The 18,074-nt window shown below is 45.5% G+C and overlaps 2 long non-coding RNA genes and 1 pseudogene across 5 annotated transcripts; 2 read left to right on the top strand and 1 right to left on the bottom strand.

Moving 5' to 3' along the window:
* The first annotated feature begins 5,865 nt into the window (after window positions 1-5,865).
* On the top strand, window positions 5,866-8,392 carry LOC139568808 (lipopolysaccharide-induced tumor necrosis factor-alpha factor homolog; annotated as a pseudogene).
* An 886-nt stretch (window positions 8,393-9,278) lies between these two features.
* Window positions 9,279-15,261, bottom strand: LOC139568812 (uncharacterized). 4 transcript variants are annotated; one of them, XR_011673676.1, is made up of 3 exons: window positions 15,151-15,261; window positions 10,639-10,711; window positions 9,279-10,398 (listed from the first exon to the last, which is right to left on the bottom strand). It is a non-coding gene; the product is annotated as an uncharacterized lncRNA (long non-coding RNA). The 4 variants fall into 4 exon arrangements; XR_011673675.1 differs by having other exon boundaries at window positions 10,650-10,711; XR_011673678.1 differs by lacking the exon at window positions 15,151-15,261 and adding an exon at window positions 11,237-11,889.
* LOC139568813 (uncharacterized) lies at window positions 15,262-16,206 on the top strand. Its single transcript, XR_011673679.1, has 2 exons — window positions 15,262-15,338; window positions 15,714-16,206. It is a non-coding gene; the product is annotated as an uncharacterized lncRNA (long non-coding RNA).
* Window positions 16,207-18,074: the final 1,868 nt, after the last annotated feature.

The raw sequence follows: 18,074 nt of genomic DNA, 5'->3' as shown, positions 1-18,074 counted from the left end.
CTTAAGCAGCTCCTCCTCCAAGCTGTCTTTAACCAGGTCGGGCCCCAGCCGCCGTTCCCGAACAGGTTAGGTTATCCGTGGCGATGGCGAACGGGGTCTCGGTGGCGTCCAGCGCCTTCAGCAGCCTCCTCTTCTGCCCCAGGAGGAGGTCTGTCTCGGCCACCAGCTGTTCGATGTGCTGCTGCAGCTCTGACTTCCAGAAGTGGATATTCTGCAGTCTCTCGCCCAGGTGCCGCGTCCCCTCAGCTTGGGTGTGCAGAGTCCCGAACTCGGTCTCCGTATCCAGTGTTTTGGACTCATGGTGAATCCTCTGTGTTGTTTCAGTCTGTAGCCACCTGGTGAAGGGTAGAGAAAGGCTTGAAGTGTCATTCCTCCGGGATGCCATTCCTCTGAACGGTACCCCGCGGTAGCCAAGCCGGAGGAGGGATACAAGTGTATGTGAGCGGGAGGCCACTCTAAAAGTGTGCAATGCCACAGATGTCTCAAGTTTTGAGGGAGCATGCAATTGGCACACTGACTGCAGGAATGTTCACCAGAGCTGTTGCCAGAGAATGTAATGTTAATTTCTCTACCATAAGCCACCCCCAACGTTGTTTTAGAGAATATGGCAGAATGTTGAATAACCACGCCAGTCCAGGACCTCCACATCCGGGTTCTTCACCTGCGGGATCGTCTGAGACCAGCCACCCAGACAGCTGATGAAACTGAGGACTATTTCTGTCTGTAATAAAGCCCTTTTGTTGGGAAACAAATCAGTCTGATTGGCTGGGCCTGGCTCCCAAGTGGGTGGGCCTATGCTCTTCCAGGCCCATCTATGGCTGCGCCCCTGGCCAGTCATATGAAATCCATAGATTAGAGCCTAATACATTTATTTCAATTGACTGATTTACTGTAACTCAGTAAAACTGTTGAAATTGTTGCATGTTACGTTTATATTTTTGTTCAGTATACATTCTCAGGTAACAACAAATGGTGGATGGATGAGCACACACACTTTTCTAAAATGTATTCACATGAAAAAAGGCCTGTGTTAGGTGTTCTAATGACCTTTTTTCCAAACACCAATGGACCAATGTTAGTTAAGAAATGACTGTCTGGTCTGCATTATGTTCTAATAGTCTAACTGAAGATGAGTCATGGTGATAATAGGCTGCTCATGCATGGTTAATACTCTCTGCTGGCTACTAGGTTTTCTGTCTTCTCACTAACAAACGTATTTTCCAACCACAACGTTGTTTATCGAGAACTATAAACACATTCATTCACCACAGCCACAATTTCCTCTCAAAACACACATACGCACGCACGCACGCACGCACGCACGCACGCACGCACGCACGCACGCACGCACACACACACACACACACACACACACACACACACACACACACACACACACACACACACACACAAACACAGCATATTCCCACCTCTTCACTTTAAAACCCTTTAGTGAGTCTGAGGTCTCTGGTCTATTGATGGGAATCAGGGTCTTCAGGCCTGCGTCCCAAATGACATCCTGTTCCCTAGGTACAGGAGTGCACTGCATTTGACCAGGGCTCATTGTCATTTGGGAAACACCCCTGGTGTGAGTGGAATTTAGTGTTTCCTGTTATACTGGGATTTGTCGTCACACAGTGATGATGCAATTACACTGGAACTAGTGATTGACCAACGGGTGTAGTTATTTTCCATCAGGCTTGTGTTCACTATTCAGCCACTTCAGATAACGTTGTTACCTCATCTGCCTCACACCTTCCTCACTCCTCCCTTCTGTGTGTGCGCTCGTTCTCGCTCTCTTTCCTAACTGGTTCACTTTCTCACGGTCTCGAGGGAGTAGCAGCTCTGATCTTTAGCTCCACACAGTCCACAGTACCTCGTCTCCTCCAGGACTCCAGTCCACAGTACCTCGTCTCCTCCAGGGCTCCAGTCCACAGTACCTCGTCTCCTCCAGGGCTCCAGTCCACAGTACCTCGTCTCCTCCAGGACTCCAGTCCACAGTACCTCGTCTCCTCCAGGACTCCAGTCCACAGTACCTCGTCTCCTCCAGGGCTCCAGTCCACAGTACCTCGTCTCCTCCAGAACTCCAGTCCACAGTACCTCGTCTCCTCCAGGACTCCAAAAAGGTGAAGAGGTCTCTCTGCTCGTGGCTGGGAAAGGGTGCTCTGAGTTGAGGGGTTTCAGAGTGCTTCTTTGCAGGATGTAATAAAATATGAAAGAGTTGTGTGTAGGACTAGGAATATCTGTGTTTGTTTTGTGTGTGTTGCTACGTGAGAAGGAAAAGGCTTAGAAGAGGGGTGTTTTTTAAATTGGTTTAGAGAAAACAGCACCAGTCACCCTACCTTCTAACTCTGTCTTGGTGCCTAATGATAGATGTGTATACACAGACAGCGCTGTTAGATGTGTACACACAGACAGCTCTGTTAGATGTGTACACACAGACAGAGCTGTTGGATGTGTACACACAGACAGAGCTGTTGGATGTGTACACACAGACAGAGCTGTTGGATGTGTACACACAGACAGAGCTGTTGGATGTGTACACACAGACAGCTCTGTTAGATGTGTACACACAGACAGCGCTGTTAGATGTGTACACACAGACAGCTCTGTTAGATGTGTACACACAGACAGAGCTGTTGGATGTGTACACACAGACAGAGCTGTTGGATGTGTTCACACAGACAGAGCTGTTGGATGTGTACACACAGACAGCGCTGTTAGATATGTAGACACAGACAGCGCTGTTAGATGTGTACACACAGACAGAGGCAAACTGTACTTCACACATCAGTGAATTTGATAGCTAACCAAACCATGATATCATTTATGGGGAAATGTCCAGCTGTTTTGTGAGATGTTGGATTAAGGAAATTAAAATAAAGCCTTGCGTAAATGATTAACTGACTAGGATGTGTGAGTTTGGGTTTCTGCCCATGGTAAATGGGTATAGTAAATGTCAGGTTTGGGGTCAATTCGAATTGAAGTCAGTTAGTTCAGGAAGTAATCTGAAAAAATCTATATTCAATGACTTCTCAATAAATGGAAGAGAAGTTATTTATTTTAAAAGATGTTAAATGTTTTACATTTAAAAATAAAATCACTGTGTGTGTCTTTAATTCTAATTAACCCTGGTAAATATTGACAACCAGATTATAATATCCTCTGGGAAATGGCTAGAAGTGATGGTGAACTGGTGTGTGTGTTATGTGTTTAGTAGATATGGTGTATTGGCGTTTGTGAAAAACAGCTGGTCCAATTGCATAATTCTCTGCATTGTTGGAAAGGGCCTATAAGTGAGCATTTCACTGTTCTTTATGAAGCATGTGACAAATACAATTTGATTTGATTTCCATAATGGACTTTCCCAACTTCACAGTACAGCCCCCCAACACTCTCTCTCTCTCTCTCTCTCTCTCTCTCTCTCTCTCTCTCTCTCTCTCTCTCTCTCTCTCTCTCTCTCTCTCTCTCTCTCTCTCTCTCTCTCTCTCTCTCTCATACGGTTTGACACGCATTAACACACAGACCTCTTTTGCATCATTTTATCTTGTCAATCACATTAGCAAGAAACACCTCATCTAAGAATTTATACTTCCCTTGATGGCCCACCCAACTTTAACTGTCTTGATCAATCTCTCTCTCTCTCTCTTTACTCTCTCTCACACACACCATACAGCGAGCGGGCAGTCTGTATCAGGCTCCATTGTGTAGTGTGCTTGGCAGCTGATTGTTGTTCTGTTTGGTCTCTGACCCAGTCTTGAGGGCATCCCTAATGGCCCCATGTTACCTTTTGTAGGATACTACTGTTGACCAGGGCCCATGGGGTAGAGGACTACTGTTGACCAGGGCCCATAGGGTAGAGTACTACTGTTGACCAGGGCCCATAGGGTAGAGTACTACTGTTGACCAGGGCCCATAGGGTAGAGGACTACTGTTGACCAGGGCCCATAGGGTAGAGTACTACTGCTGACCAGGGCCCATAGGGTAGAGTACTACTGTTGACCAGGCCCCTAGGGTAGTGCTACAGATACAAGTATTCTGTGTGTATCCTGTGTGTATTTCTTTTCTCTCCTTCTCCCCTACTCACAGGTGGGTGACCATCATCATTCCCCAATCAGTCATCAATCAGTCGCTAATCGGAAGACACCTGCTCCTTTTCCCTTACCCAATCACAACCGCTCAATCTCTCTGTAAATGCCATATGTTTGTAGATATCTTGTGTGGTGTAGGATACATGTCACTTTGTCCCCACCTGTGAGTATTGTTTTTGGTTATGGTGTTTGAGTGATGGTGGGAAAAGGGGGTAACCAGACAGGTCGCCCATGGGCGTACACTACCCGTAGGTAAACTGTTAAATACACTAGTTAGAACTGGGCGGACCACCCACTGTATTTTTGGTTAGTTAGCTGTTGGTGAAATAGGCTAGTCTAGCTTAGGGGTGTTTTTGGATTATTATTCGTTCTTTCCTTGGGTCCAACTCAGACCCTTTTTCCTGCTCCCCCCTTTACCGTGTGTTTACAAATAAACCCTGAGTGTTTGACGGTAATTAAGTTGTCTGTGTTATTTTGTTCTCACCGTTACTTTGTCACTGTTACACTTTGCATGAGTAATGTTACGGGTCTCGTTACCATCCACCCCCCTAGACTGTCGGGCCAAAGGGATTCTTAACAGGTAGTGGACTACTGTTGACCAGGGCCCATAGGGTAGAGTACTACTGTTGACCAGGGCCCATGGGGTAGTGTACTACTGTTGACCAGGGCCCATGGGGTAGTGTACTACTGTTGACCAGGGCCCATGGGGTAGTGTACTACTGTTGACCAGGGCCCATGGGGTAGTGTACTACTGTTGACCAGGGCCCATGGGGTAGTGTACTACTGTTGACCAGGGCCCATGGGGTAGTGTACTACTGTTGACCAGGGCCCATAGGGTAGAGTACTACTGTTGACCAGGGCCCATAGGGTAGAGTACTACTGTTGACCAGGGCCCATGGGGTAGTGTACTACTGTTGACAAGGGCCCATGGGGTAGTGTACTACTGTTGACCAGGGCCCATGGGGTAGTGTACTACTGTTGACCAGGGCCCATGGGGTAGAGTACTACTGTTGACCAGGGCCCATGGGGTAGAGTACTACTGTTGACCAGGGCCCATAGGGTAGAGTACTACTGTTGACCAGGGCCCATGGGGTAGTGTACTACTGTTGACCAGGGCCCATAGGACTCCGGTTATTAAAAGTAGTGAACGACAGTATATAGGGAATAGGCTGTTCCCTCTAATGTTTTCATCACTGAGCAAATTTCAGGTCTGCTGAGCGTAACCTTCAACATTCTGGTGTACGTTTACTGTGAGCACTGAGGCTGTACCCACTTTAAGTTAGTTTTAACCAGGGGTGCAACTTTACTGGGGACATGTCCCCCCACATTTTGAAATCCCATGTTGTCCCCCCAGTTTTATCATTGGAATGTGATACAAAACGAGGCACCGGTGTGCTTTAGGACCATGCGGACGCCTCCGAGCCGTCAGGTAGGTTGTTTGGAGTGTTTATACGAGTGGATAAAAATAATACAACTATGTCCCCCCCACTTATAAAACCAAAGTTGCGCCCCTGGTTTTAACAGTGACATTGACTGCAGGAAAGGGCTGCCTCTGTATTTTGTATTGTAGATTGACGCTTAAACGTTTTCTAACTGACTCTAACAGTTGATCATTCACCAGTAACATAGACCAGGGTTGGGGTTATTCTGATAGATTTAGTGGGTGTGGCATTCATTAGTGGTGGTGTTGTTATAGGCTTGTACTACTCAGAGTCTACAGGCCAAGTCTCTGTCCAATGAAATGTCACCAAACTCTCTCTCTCTCTCTCTCAGTATGGAGAAGAGCCAGTATGGACCCCCGCAGGATGGTCTGCTCCCCCCGGCCTCCCAGCGGGCTACCAGGGAAGTGGAGGGGGAACAGCCTACCCCCCCTCAGCCTGGCTTCCAGGGAGGTAAGAGATCAGATCTACACTGATACTCTTAGGGACAGTTTAAGCTTACACTCTTAGAAAATAAGGTGATGTCTAGAACCTTCCTGGAACCGGAAAGGGTTCTTCCTGGAACCTAAAAGGGTTCTTCCTGGAACCTAAAAGGGTTCTTCCTGGAACCTAAAAGGGTTCTTCCTGGAACCTAAAAGGGTTCTTCCTGGAACCTAAAAGGGTTCTTCCTGGAACCTAAAAGGGTTCTTCCTGGAACCTAAAAGGGTGCTCCTATGGGGACAGTTGATGTGTGTGTCATGATAGCCATAGATGTCATGAACATCATTGTTAAGGGCTGGCCAACCACTCTGTATCCCTAGGTTTGTTCCCATAATGCTGGCCAACCATTCTGTATCTCTGGGTTTGTGGTCCCATAATGTTATCCAACCACTCTGTATCCCTGGGTTTGTGATAAATGACAGTGTATTGATGTATTTATTTATCCCTTATTTATCAGGTCCCCAACCCGGCATGTACCCACCACCTCCCCAAGCCGGCATGGGCATGGCACAACCTACAAACGCCCCCAGTGGTGAGTCACACACACACTGAAGAAAACTCCTAACTGTGTGACCAAAACTACCTCAATCGGGTACCCCTACTCCTACCCCGTGAAAAGAGAACCAAGTTGTACACACACAAGGTATTGGCTGGACGTCCTGGCAATAGCAACACCCATCCTTAGCAACCCTTCTAATCCTCTACCCTCTGTGGGGGTGTGAAATATAGAACAAAGAACACAATTTTGGGGGGGCCTAATTGGTTCTATCCAGTTCTGTTCTGTTATATTGTGTATTGTCCGGTTCTGTCCAGTTCTATCTGGTTTTGACCAGTATTTCCCTCTCCCTACAGTAACCCAGGTGGTGGTTCTGTCCAGTTCTATCTGGTTCTAACCAGTATTCTCCTCCCTCTGCAGTAACCCAGGTGGTGGTGATGCAGCAGCTGCTGCATAGAGACGTACCCGGCCAGATGACGTGTCCCCACTGTCAGGTCCCGGTTCTGACAGAGACCACACACACCCCTGGACTGCGCACCTGGGTCATCTGTGGAGTCCTCGGCGTCTTTATGTAAGTTGGTACACGTGGCAAACATTATTTTTTTTCTCTCTCATAAACACACATACACTGTAGAGATGGATACACACACTGAATCCCTTCTCTCTCTCTCTGTCTCTCTCTGTCTCTCTCTGTCTCTCTCTGTCTCTCTCTGTCTCTCTCTGTCTCTCTCTGTCTCTCTCTGTCTCTCTCTCTCTCTCTGTCTCTCTCTGTCTCTCTCTGTCTCTCTCTGTCTCTCTCTGTCTTTCTCTGTCTCTCTCTGTCTCTCTCTGTCTCTCTCTGTCTCTCTCTGTCTCTCTCTGTCTCTCTCTGTCTCTCTCTGTCTCTCTCTGTCTCTCTCTGTCTCTCTCTGTCTTTCTCTCTCTCTGTCTTTCTCTCTCTCTGTCTTTCTCTCTCTCTGTCTTTCTCTCTCTCTGTCTTTCTCTCTCTCTGTCTAGGTGCTGGCCATGCTGTTTGATTCCTTTCTGTGTTGACTCCTGTAAGGACGTAGAACACCACTGCCCCAACTGCAAGAGAGTGATCCACATCCACAAACACATGTGAACAGACCAAGATGAGACACCTGCCACAAAGTGATCCACATCCACAACTAGCCCCGGCCCACAGCCACTGCTGCCACAAAGTGATCCATTCCAATACACCACTACTCTACACCGCTAGTCTACACTACACTACACCGCTAGTCTACACTACACCGCTAGTCTACACTACACCGCTAGTCTACACTACACCGCTAGTCTACATCACAACTCTACACCGCTAGTCTACACTACACCGCTAGTCTACACCGCTAGTCTACATCACAACTCTACACCTCTACACCACTAGTCTACACTACACCACTAGTCTACACTACACCACTAGTCTACATCACAACTCTACACCGCTAGTCTACACCACTAGTCTACACCACTAGTCTACACCACTAGTCTACACCACTAGTCTACACTACACCACAACTCTACACCACTAGTAGATCAAGAACGCTTTTAGTACCTGAGTAATGGTGACTCATTTCCAACCATAACACACACACACACACACACTTGTGAAGCAACGTGCTCCTCATGAAAATATAAATATCTGTTGTGAGAAGTCAGTGTAAAGACAATAGTCTGTCTGTGGCTGAGATGACTACTGGAAGACCAGCTTAATATTGACTAGTGTCAGTGTGTAACAAGCTAAGGCCACTTCTAGCAGACCTTTTACACTGATTGTAATGTATGTTTTCTTTCATTCTGTATTTGTATTGACGTTGGTATCGATTGGTTGTTGGGTTTTTTAAATGCACAGTCCACAGTTGAAACAATAAAAAAGCTGAACCCCGCCTCTGTTTTTGTAAAAAAGCTGTGGGATGGGGCTGGAGAAATGTAACTGCTCTCAAAGACAGAGCTATGCATGCAATGACTGACCATCCAACGTTATAGCTTTATCCATGTTTTGAGGCTATACAGTGTTTGTTTACATTTACAAACATTGGAGCAAAACAAGCTTATATTTTGGGTTCTGATGGGGTACAACAGTTGAACTAAAAAGTCATAAGTTATATTCTTCAAGATCCAAAAAAATTATGTATTAACTGTGGATTACCCCTTTAATTGATTAACAATAATTGTTCTAATAAAGTTAATAACTTTGACTTTTGAGACGATAGTGGCCCGTGTTTCCAGAAACACACACACTTTATTTCTTTCTAAAATGTATTCACCTGAAAAAAGGCCTGTTTGGTGTTCTAATGACCTTTTTTCCAAACACCAATGGCCCAATGTTAAGTAATATCTCATCTGCATTATGTTCTAATAATCTAACTGAAGATTACTCATCATGATGATACTGTTTCATGTTTGATGCTCTCTGTCTGCTCACCAAAAACCACATTTTCCAACCCCAACAATTTGTTTATCGACAACAACATAACCACTGTCTAAATCCCCCACACACACCATACAGACACACACCATACAGACACACGAACACACACACACCATACAGACACACGAACAAACACACTATCTGTATTTCAATGTAAAGCATCTCTTTGATAATACTTCCTGTTGACCCAACCAAGTGACCTTTCACCTCTGATCATGCTGTACCCTCTATGTAGCCAGTTCAGATGCGGGAGGGGTTCACCGACACAGCTGATATAACCTACAGCAGATATTCCCAAACAAAAATGTGATTAACATTTCAAAAACACGTTTTATATGTAAGATGGTTAAATAAATAGCAAATTTATTGAATTTATTATATTATTTTGTGCCCTTGTCCTATAAGAGCTCTGTCAATTCCCATGAGCCAGGTTGTGACAAACTCACACTCATTCTTATGTTTAAGAAACGTATCGTATAGTGTGTGTGGCAGGCTTACAATGATGGCAAAAAAACAACATTTGAGAGTGTGCTGACCCTGGTGCTAGAGGGGGTACAGCTGGAGGTTGAATGTTTGAAGGGGTACAGGACTATAAAAAGTTTGGGAACCACTGACCTAGAGGATTACGGGAGAAAGGGATGGAGTGAAGGAGACTTAGAGAAAATAAGTCAGAGACTTATTGAATAACTGCAGTTGACATAGCTAAGTAAATGGAAGAATACTCTTAATGCAATGTGGATGGCTCTTAAAAGAGCCTTTGGTTGTGCATAGTGTAGTCTGGTGTTGCCAGGGAACAGCATCCTCTTTGAAGAAGTAGGAGGTGAAGGTCTCCTGCACAGATTGCCTCCTGTGCTGCGTTGTTGGCCCCCATCCTGGCAACATCCTGCAGAGCTGCAGACCTCTCCTCTGGCACATGGTGGAGAGCTGCAGACCTCTCCTCTGGCACATGGTGGAGAGCTGCAGACCTCTCCTCTGGCACATAGTGGAGAGCAGCAGACCTCTCCTCTGGCGCATGGTGGAGAGCAGCAGACCTCTCCTCTGGCACATAGTGGAGAGCAGCAGACCTCTCCTCTGGCGCATGGTGGAGAACAGCAGACCTCTCCTCTGACACATGGTGGAGAGCTGCAGACCTCTCCTCTGGCACATGGTGGAGAGCAGCAGACCTCTCCTCTGGCACATGGTGGAGAGCAGCAGACCTCTCCTCTGGCACATGGTGGAGAGCAGCAGACCTCTCCTCTGGCACATGGTGGAGAGCAGCAGACCTCTCCTCTGGCACATGGTGGAGAGCTGCAGGTCCCCTCCTGTTCATCATCATGAAGTTATGCAGGACACAGGTAGCCTTCACAGATGCCTGAAATCCCCCACGAGACAGTCCCAGGTGGCCCTGGTCACCCAACTGTGCAGTGCCCTACACAGTGACTGTAGGCAATCGTTTTGAAGAAATCTCAAGTTGCAAGGCATCTGTAGGAATATGGAAGATAATGTGATTAGACTTTTACGTCACCAGGTCATTGTGGATTACTAAAGTATAATATATCTTATAACAAACATGATAGCATTGGATAGATGCATGTGTTGCATGTGACAACAGCAGGATCATATCAAGGATAGCATCACAAATGAATACATAAATACCACTTGATGATGACTTGATCATTTGAATCAGCTGGGTAGCACTAAGGGAAAAATAAAAATGTGCACCCCTTTGAGACCCCAGGAACAGGACTGGGAACCATTGCTCTTCATCTGCAGACAGGGTTTCACAGCTCTGTATCTGAGGAAAGAAAACAGACTTCATTATACTAAAATTAGACCGCACTGAATATTATGTTACTATTATCTCCGTACTCACGTCTTACTATGGAGTGGAACTACACAACAGTACCTGCCCAACCAGAATAGCCTACTCTACCTTCTTTAACAGTTGGAGCAGCTATCCTTTCACTCTCTTCCATGGCTGTTAGCTAGCTACCTACAAATGCATTTGGAGTTTGTTTTACAATTACATCCAGATAGCCATTATGAAGTTAGGTAACTGGTGATATTTCATTCAGTTAGTCGTTGAGCGTTCTTAATGGACATTGTTCATGAACTTGTAAGAGGTCTTATTTGTTTTTACTAACAAGCTAGCAAGAAGTTGCATAGTAACAGCATCAACTTCCGAATTGGAAGGATACCGTTAGTTTACAGTTTCCTAAAATTAACTATTAGTATATACACTCATTAAGTATGTAGTATACAGTGTGTTATGGGTTTTCGAACACGGGTATAGTCTTTTTCCCAAAGTGTATTTACTTACTTGAATAGGTTCATACAGCAGCAATGTGGACGATTGGAAACAGGGCAGCAACGTTCGTCACCAGAGCGGTTTAAAGCACACTACTATTTAACTGTCTTTAAACTATTTACCCATTTAATAACCAGATCGTCATACAAACTTACTATGTTGAATTATTGTTGCACAACCGAACTGCTGCTGCCAGCATGCCCACAAGCGAGCCACGCCGTAGTGTACAGGCCATAACAAATATCCTTTTCATTTTATGCACGTTATCACTCACTTTGCACTGTACACATAACGATACACATAATATAAATGATGACGCGACACACAGCTTTTGTTTCTTATATCCCATATGTAGTGTCTTAGCTCTTATTACTTATATAAGAAGAAAGACTCTGAATACAAGAAATGGACCATTTCAAATTCCAACATGACCTTCTTGTAGTTGCTGCAAAACCTGATGTTGGCATTTCTGGGGTATCATGACTCTCATTCCCCACATCAAACATCCTTGGTACGTTGTAATTTCGTTTCTCCGCTGGAAATACGGAGTCAGCTCCTCTCTGCCTGTAGCTGGCCATCCTGACATGGTGTAGGTGAACACTTTTGACAAGGTCACATCTTTCCTTGTCTCCTGTTTGATAACTGTGCTTGTGACCGGTAGTGCCTCGAGCTGAGCTTGTGACCGGTAGTGCCTCGAGCTGAGCTTGTGACTGGTAGTGCCTCGAGCTGAGCTTGTGACCGGTAGTGCCTCGAGCTGAGCTTGTGACTGGTAGTGCCTCGAGCTGAGCGGTATGGAAAATGTCCACTGCATCCACACTCCTTTGTCTTTCTCTTGTACACGGCAGTCTGGATAATCCATCTGCATTTGTGTGGAGGGACGACGGCTTAAACTCAATGTCATTCATATGACTGGGAGGAACAAGGCATATCGCTGTAACCTGGCTGCTGGCATTCCCGGAATGCCTTTCTTTGGACTGAACATGGAAAGCAACGGCTGGTGATCCGTAACCAGAGAAACGCTTGCCATATAGGTATGCGTGGAGTGTCTTGACGCCCCACACTAGCGCCAGTGCTTCTTTGTCGATTTGTGAGTAGTTTTTCTCTGCATCATCAACGTTTGTGACATGCAACTGGCCTCTCTGACCCATCTTTCAGTGTGTGTGAAAGGACGGCCCCGCAGCCATAAGGGGACGCATCACAAGCCAACTTCACTGGCAGTTCAGGGTCGTAATGCATCAGGACCTGTTCAGATGTGATGAGACGTTTTGCTTCAAGAAATGCAGTTTCACACTGTTCTGTCCACCGCCATGTCCTATTCTTTTCCAGGAGCTGATTTAGAGGCTGGAGTACTGCTGAAAGGTTTGGGAGGAATCTTCTGTAGTAATTGATCAGTCCCGCAAAAGATCTCACTTCTGTGATATTCTGTGGTCGTGGTGCCTGTACCACTGCCTCGATTTTGTCCTGTGTTTTGTGCAATCCATTGAGGTCGATTTCATGTCCACAGAAGACAATCTTGTCTTTGAAGAACTCACACTTCTGTAAGTTTGCCTGTAGACACCATACTCTTTCAGTCTTTTCAGGACCTCTTCCAGGTTAGCCAGGTGCTCTTTGTCGGTGCGTCCTGTTATGATCAGGTCATCCAGGATACACTGGGTTCCTGGGATTCCTTGCAAAATCTGGTCAATAGTTCGTTGCCAAATGGCTGGGGCCGATGCGATGCCAAAAACCAGGCGGTTATACCTGTATAGACCTTTGTGTGTGTTTATTGTCACGTACTGTTTGGAGCTCTCTTCAACCGGTAGCTGCAGGTAAGTCTGTTTCAGATTGATTTTACTGAAGTGTTTCCCACCAGCTAGTGCAGCAAAGATGTCCTCCAGACGTGGCAGGGGGTATTGGTCCACATGCAACATTGAATTCACAGTTACGTTGAAGTCCCCACACATTCTAACAGACCCGTCTTTCTTCACAATAGGATCTATGGGTGTGGCCCATTTGCTTCTGTCCACTTTCGTCAGGATCCCTGTATCCTGCAAGCAATCGATTTCCGCTTCCACCTTTGGTCTCAGGGAGTATGGAACCGATCTGGCTTTGCAGAATTTTGGGGTTGCGTCATCTCTCAGTACAAGTTTGGCTGTGAAGCCTTTTACTGTTCCCATCTGATCACTGAACACTGTGTTGTATTTCTTCCGCAAGTGTTCCAGTGTTTGGTCGGTGCCTTTCTCTTTGGACTGGAACGTGTGGAGCATTTTCAAGTCACACCAGTTCAGCTTCATTTTTGAAAGCCATTCCCTGCCAAATAATGGTGGGCCAGTTCCAGGCACCACATACAGCTGTAACGGCTGTGTTTGCCCCCCATACCGCACTCTGACCTGCAACGCCCCCATTGGGCTCAATCGCTCTCCTGAGTAGGTCTTCAGCAACACATTTGTGTTCTTCAGCTTGATAGCCTTGAAGTGCTCATTGTAGACAGTAGTGGAAATTATAGACACTGCAGATCCTGTGTCCAGCTCCATTTTGAGGGGTTTGCCTTCGATATCTGGTGTCACCCATATTATGCTACTGCTGGGAGAAGTCACTGTGTTTAAGTCCATTGTACCAATTCATCGTTCATCTGAATCACTGCCACTGTTCTCTGCTAGTGCATTCACAGACCCTTTCATTTTCTCAGTTTTCCTGTTGTGACGGAATTTTGCTCTGCGTGCTCTTTGAATGTGTCCCCTTCTACTGCATTTGTGACAAATTTCGTCTTTGAAACGGCAGTCCTCTGCTCTGTGACCATCTCCGTCACACCTGTTGCATTTTTCGGCCACACGTGGGCGCTGTCGGCTGCGTGAAAACTTGTGCAGGTTAGTTTGTAATAGGTCAGTATTTATTTTACTTTGCAACTCAAATGCATCTTTAGTCGCGATTTCCATAGTCACAGCAATTTCAACAGTGTAAGAAATTGTGATAGATACTGGAAACTTGTTATAACAACTTTTCAACATAAGCTATCTTTTGTACTACATACACCCACCCCCTCTTCCCTCTTAGAACATTCTGCTTTCATTAGATACCAACCACAGACACACACACACCCCCACATATAGATCAGGCCCCTGCAAAAACACGCACCCACATTCCTTTCTAGGTTGAGACTCAAGACAAAGAACACTGCCAAGAACCAATGGAACAGTGACACCAGCCTGAAGGGGACCGCACCCAACTCACAGAGGCCAATCAGAAGGCCAGAACTACCAGACTCAACCTACGTCATTTATTGTATAAAATGTGAATGCACTTCATGTTTAGGGCACTCTTCCGACGGTTCCATAAGAGCCAGACAAAAGGGGCCGTGCTACACGATTTGCCAGATATCTTTACCTTTGAATAAACTGCCTTTATTATACCATATCCACCTCGTCCTATGTCTCAACTTAGTCTCCTGTCTCCAGTAACGATTTATCAACAACAGCCTTTGCAAACGTGATATCTGATTCTGTGAGCAAACGTTTTTACACGTGTTTGAATGTGTTCATGTTTCAGTCCACAAACAAATCTATCCCTTAATGTGTCATTTAGGTTCTCTCCAAACTGTCAATGTTCAGACAGTTTCTTCAACTCTGCTACAAATGTACTAACACCCTCCCCTCATTCTGATCCCTCTTGTGGAAACGGAAACGTTCCGCGATGAGGAGTGGTTTAGGTGATTTTGCAATATCTCCACAATCTCTGTGAATGTTTTATTTGAGGGCTTCAGAGGGGCAATAAGATCTCTTAGCAAACTGTACGTTTTTGGGCCAATTAAACTCAACAACGCTGGTTCTCTCTTGTTAACAGCAATGTCATTTGCAATGAAGTACTGTTCCAGTCTTTCAATGTAAGTTGCCCAGTTTTCTTGCGTGTCATCAAACATCTATTTTCCCGATGCTAGCCATTCTCTTTACCTCCGGCTCCACGGGTCTTTGATCTGCCGCCTCGTTCTCGCTCTCCCCTCGTCGTCACTGCTTGCTAGCTGTTGTGCTACAGGGTCAACATTTTCCTCTCTTACAGGATCATAATCTTCCTCTCTTCCAGGGTCAACATCTTCCTCTCTTCCTACGAGATCCATCTGCATTCGTGATGCACACTGCAGGTAATCCTCCTCGTCGCCATTGTAGTGTCTTAGCTCTTATTACTTATTTATATAATAAAAAAGACTCTGAATACAAGAAATTGAACTGGAGCTTCACATTTACTGAAACGAGTTAGTACCAGAATAACATAGAACAACACTGCGCATGACCAAGGGTGCTCCATTCTTAAAGGGGACATCAGTAATTAACAGAACATAACACCATACGTAACTGTATTGCAGAAATACAGTTTGACATTTGCTATCATTGTTTTCTATGTTGAGTGCACGCTTCATAGTTTACGTGGTAACAGTCATTGGTATAATTTAACCATTATCATTCTCAAGTAAATAGTCACGGTTCAAAGTAATGTCTTGTTTACGTCTATTCCTCAGCAGTGATGGATGCCGCGGTGTTCTGATAAAGGAGGTCCGACCTGAATCCCAGGGTTAAAATACGGTTCCGGAAGGGCGTTGGGAAATGCCCACCCTCTGTTCACCCCAGTGGAACTCTTTTTCCCTTTGACGAGTTTAAAATAGCGAAGTACAGTTATACATTGATATTGTGTACTGTTATTGTTAAAATAATGCTTGTATTTAACGTTATCATTATTGTAGAAATGTAAAACTTGATGGTTTGCAGACTTGCCTTGGAGCTGGCCACTCCCCTTATAGTCTCCGTGGAACGTCCCATCAATGAGTTGATTTTTGGTTTATGTACATTCTGTTCCTGCACGTTATAGCTTAGTTATTTTTTAGTTAATACTTTATAGAACAGTCCGTTTTTCAAGTAATTTAGCCCTTGGTATATTTTAAAGCACTTTGGTTTATTTCCTTGTCATAATTTGTATCATCCAAGTTTTGATAAATAAAAACCCTTATTGTTTAATTGTGACGCTCACTTGATTTGATTGACAGCCTGACTCAGCATTCTCTTCAACAGAGCCTGGATGCTCCTGATCAGCTCAACTTCCTGTGGCCCACAAACACAACCATCACGTTATTTTCAGATTGGTTTCTAGTGAAATAACGTCTAGGCAACATTTAGTAATGATACAAGTATTTAGGTGAACTAGAGCAAAGACAAATCAATATTTTTTTTGTATCGTCAGCAGCTCCTCTTCTATGTGGTCGCTGTTACCGACCGACAGGTTAGGTTATCCGTGGAGATGGCGAACGGGGTCTCGGTGGTGTCCAGCGCCTTCAGCAGCCTCCTCTTCTGCCCCAGGAGGAGGTCTGTCTCGGCCACCAGCTGTTCGATGTGCCGCTGCAGCTCAGACTTCCAGAAGTGGATATTCTGCAGTCTCTCGCCCAGGTGCCGCGTCCCCTCAGCTTAGGTGTGCAGAGTCCCGTCCTCGGTCTCCTTATACAATGTTTTGGACTCATGGCGAATCCTCTCTGTGTTGTTTCAGTCTGTAACCACCTGGTGAAGGGTAGAGAAATCCTTGAAGTGCCATTCCTCTGAACGGTACCCCGCGGTAGCCAAGCCGGAGGAGGGATACAAGTGTATGTGGGCGGGAGGCCACTCTAAAAGTGTGCAATGCCACAGATGTCTCAAGTTTTGAAGGAGCATGTAATTGGCACGCTGACTGCAGGAATGTTCACCAGAGCTGTTGCCAGAGAATTTAATGTTAATTTCTCTACCATAAGCCACCTCCAACGTTGTTTTAGAGAATATGGCAGAATGTTGAATAACCACGCCAGCCCAGGACCTCCACATCCGGGTTCTTCACCTGCGGGATCGTCTGAGACCAGCCACCCAGACAGCTGATGAAACTGAGGACTATTTCTGTCTGTAATAAAGCCCTTTTGTGGGGAAACAAATCATTCTGATTGGCTGGGCCTGGCTCCCAAGTGGGTGGGCCTATGCTCTTCCATGCCCATCTATGGCTGCGCCCCTGGCCAGTCATATGAAATCCATAGATTAGAGCCTAATACATTTATTTCAATTGACTGATTTACTGTAACTCAGTAAAACTGTTGAAATTGTTGCATGTTACGTTTATATTTTTGTTCAGTATACATTCTCAGGTAACAACAAATGGTGGATGGATGAACACACACACTTTTCTAAAATGTATTCACCTGAAAATAGGCCTGTGTTAGGTGTTCTAATGACCTTTCTTCCAAACACCAATGGACCAATGTTAGTTAAGTAATGACTGTCTGGTCTGCATTATGTTCTAATAGTCTAACTGAAGATGAGTCATGGTGATCATAGGCTGCTCATGCATGGTTAATGCTCTCTGCTGGCTACTAGGTTTTCTGTCTTCTCACTAACAAACGTATTTTCCACAATGTTGTTTATCGAGAACTATAAACACATTCATTCACCACAGCCACAATTTCCCCTCAAAACACACACACACACACACACACACACACACACACACACACACACACACACACACACACACACACACACACACACACACACACACACACACACACACACACACACACACACACACACACACACACACACACACACACACACACACAAACACAGCATATTCCCACCCCTCCACCTCTTCACTTTAAAACCATTTAGTAAGTCAGAGGTCTCTGGTCTATTGATATGAATCAGTGTCTTCCGGGTTGCGTCCCAAATGACACCCTGTTCCCTAGGTACAGGAGTGCACTTCATTTGACCAGGGCTCATTGTCATTTGGGAAACACCCCTGGTGTGAGTGGAATTGACTGTTTCCTGTTCTACTGGGATTCGTCGTCACACAGTGATGATGCAATTACACTGGA

This window comes from Salvelinus alpinus, chromosome 2, assembly GCF_045679555.1.
Source record: "Salvelinus alpinus chromosome 2, SLU_Salpinus.1, whole genome shotgun sequence".
NCBI lineage: Eukaryota > Metazoa > Chordata > Actinopteri > Salmoniformes > Salmonidae > Salvelinus > Salvelinus alpinus.
Note: the sequence above shows the minus strand (reverse complement) of the source record. Positions and strands in the feature narration are given on the sequence as shown.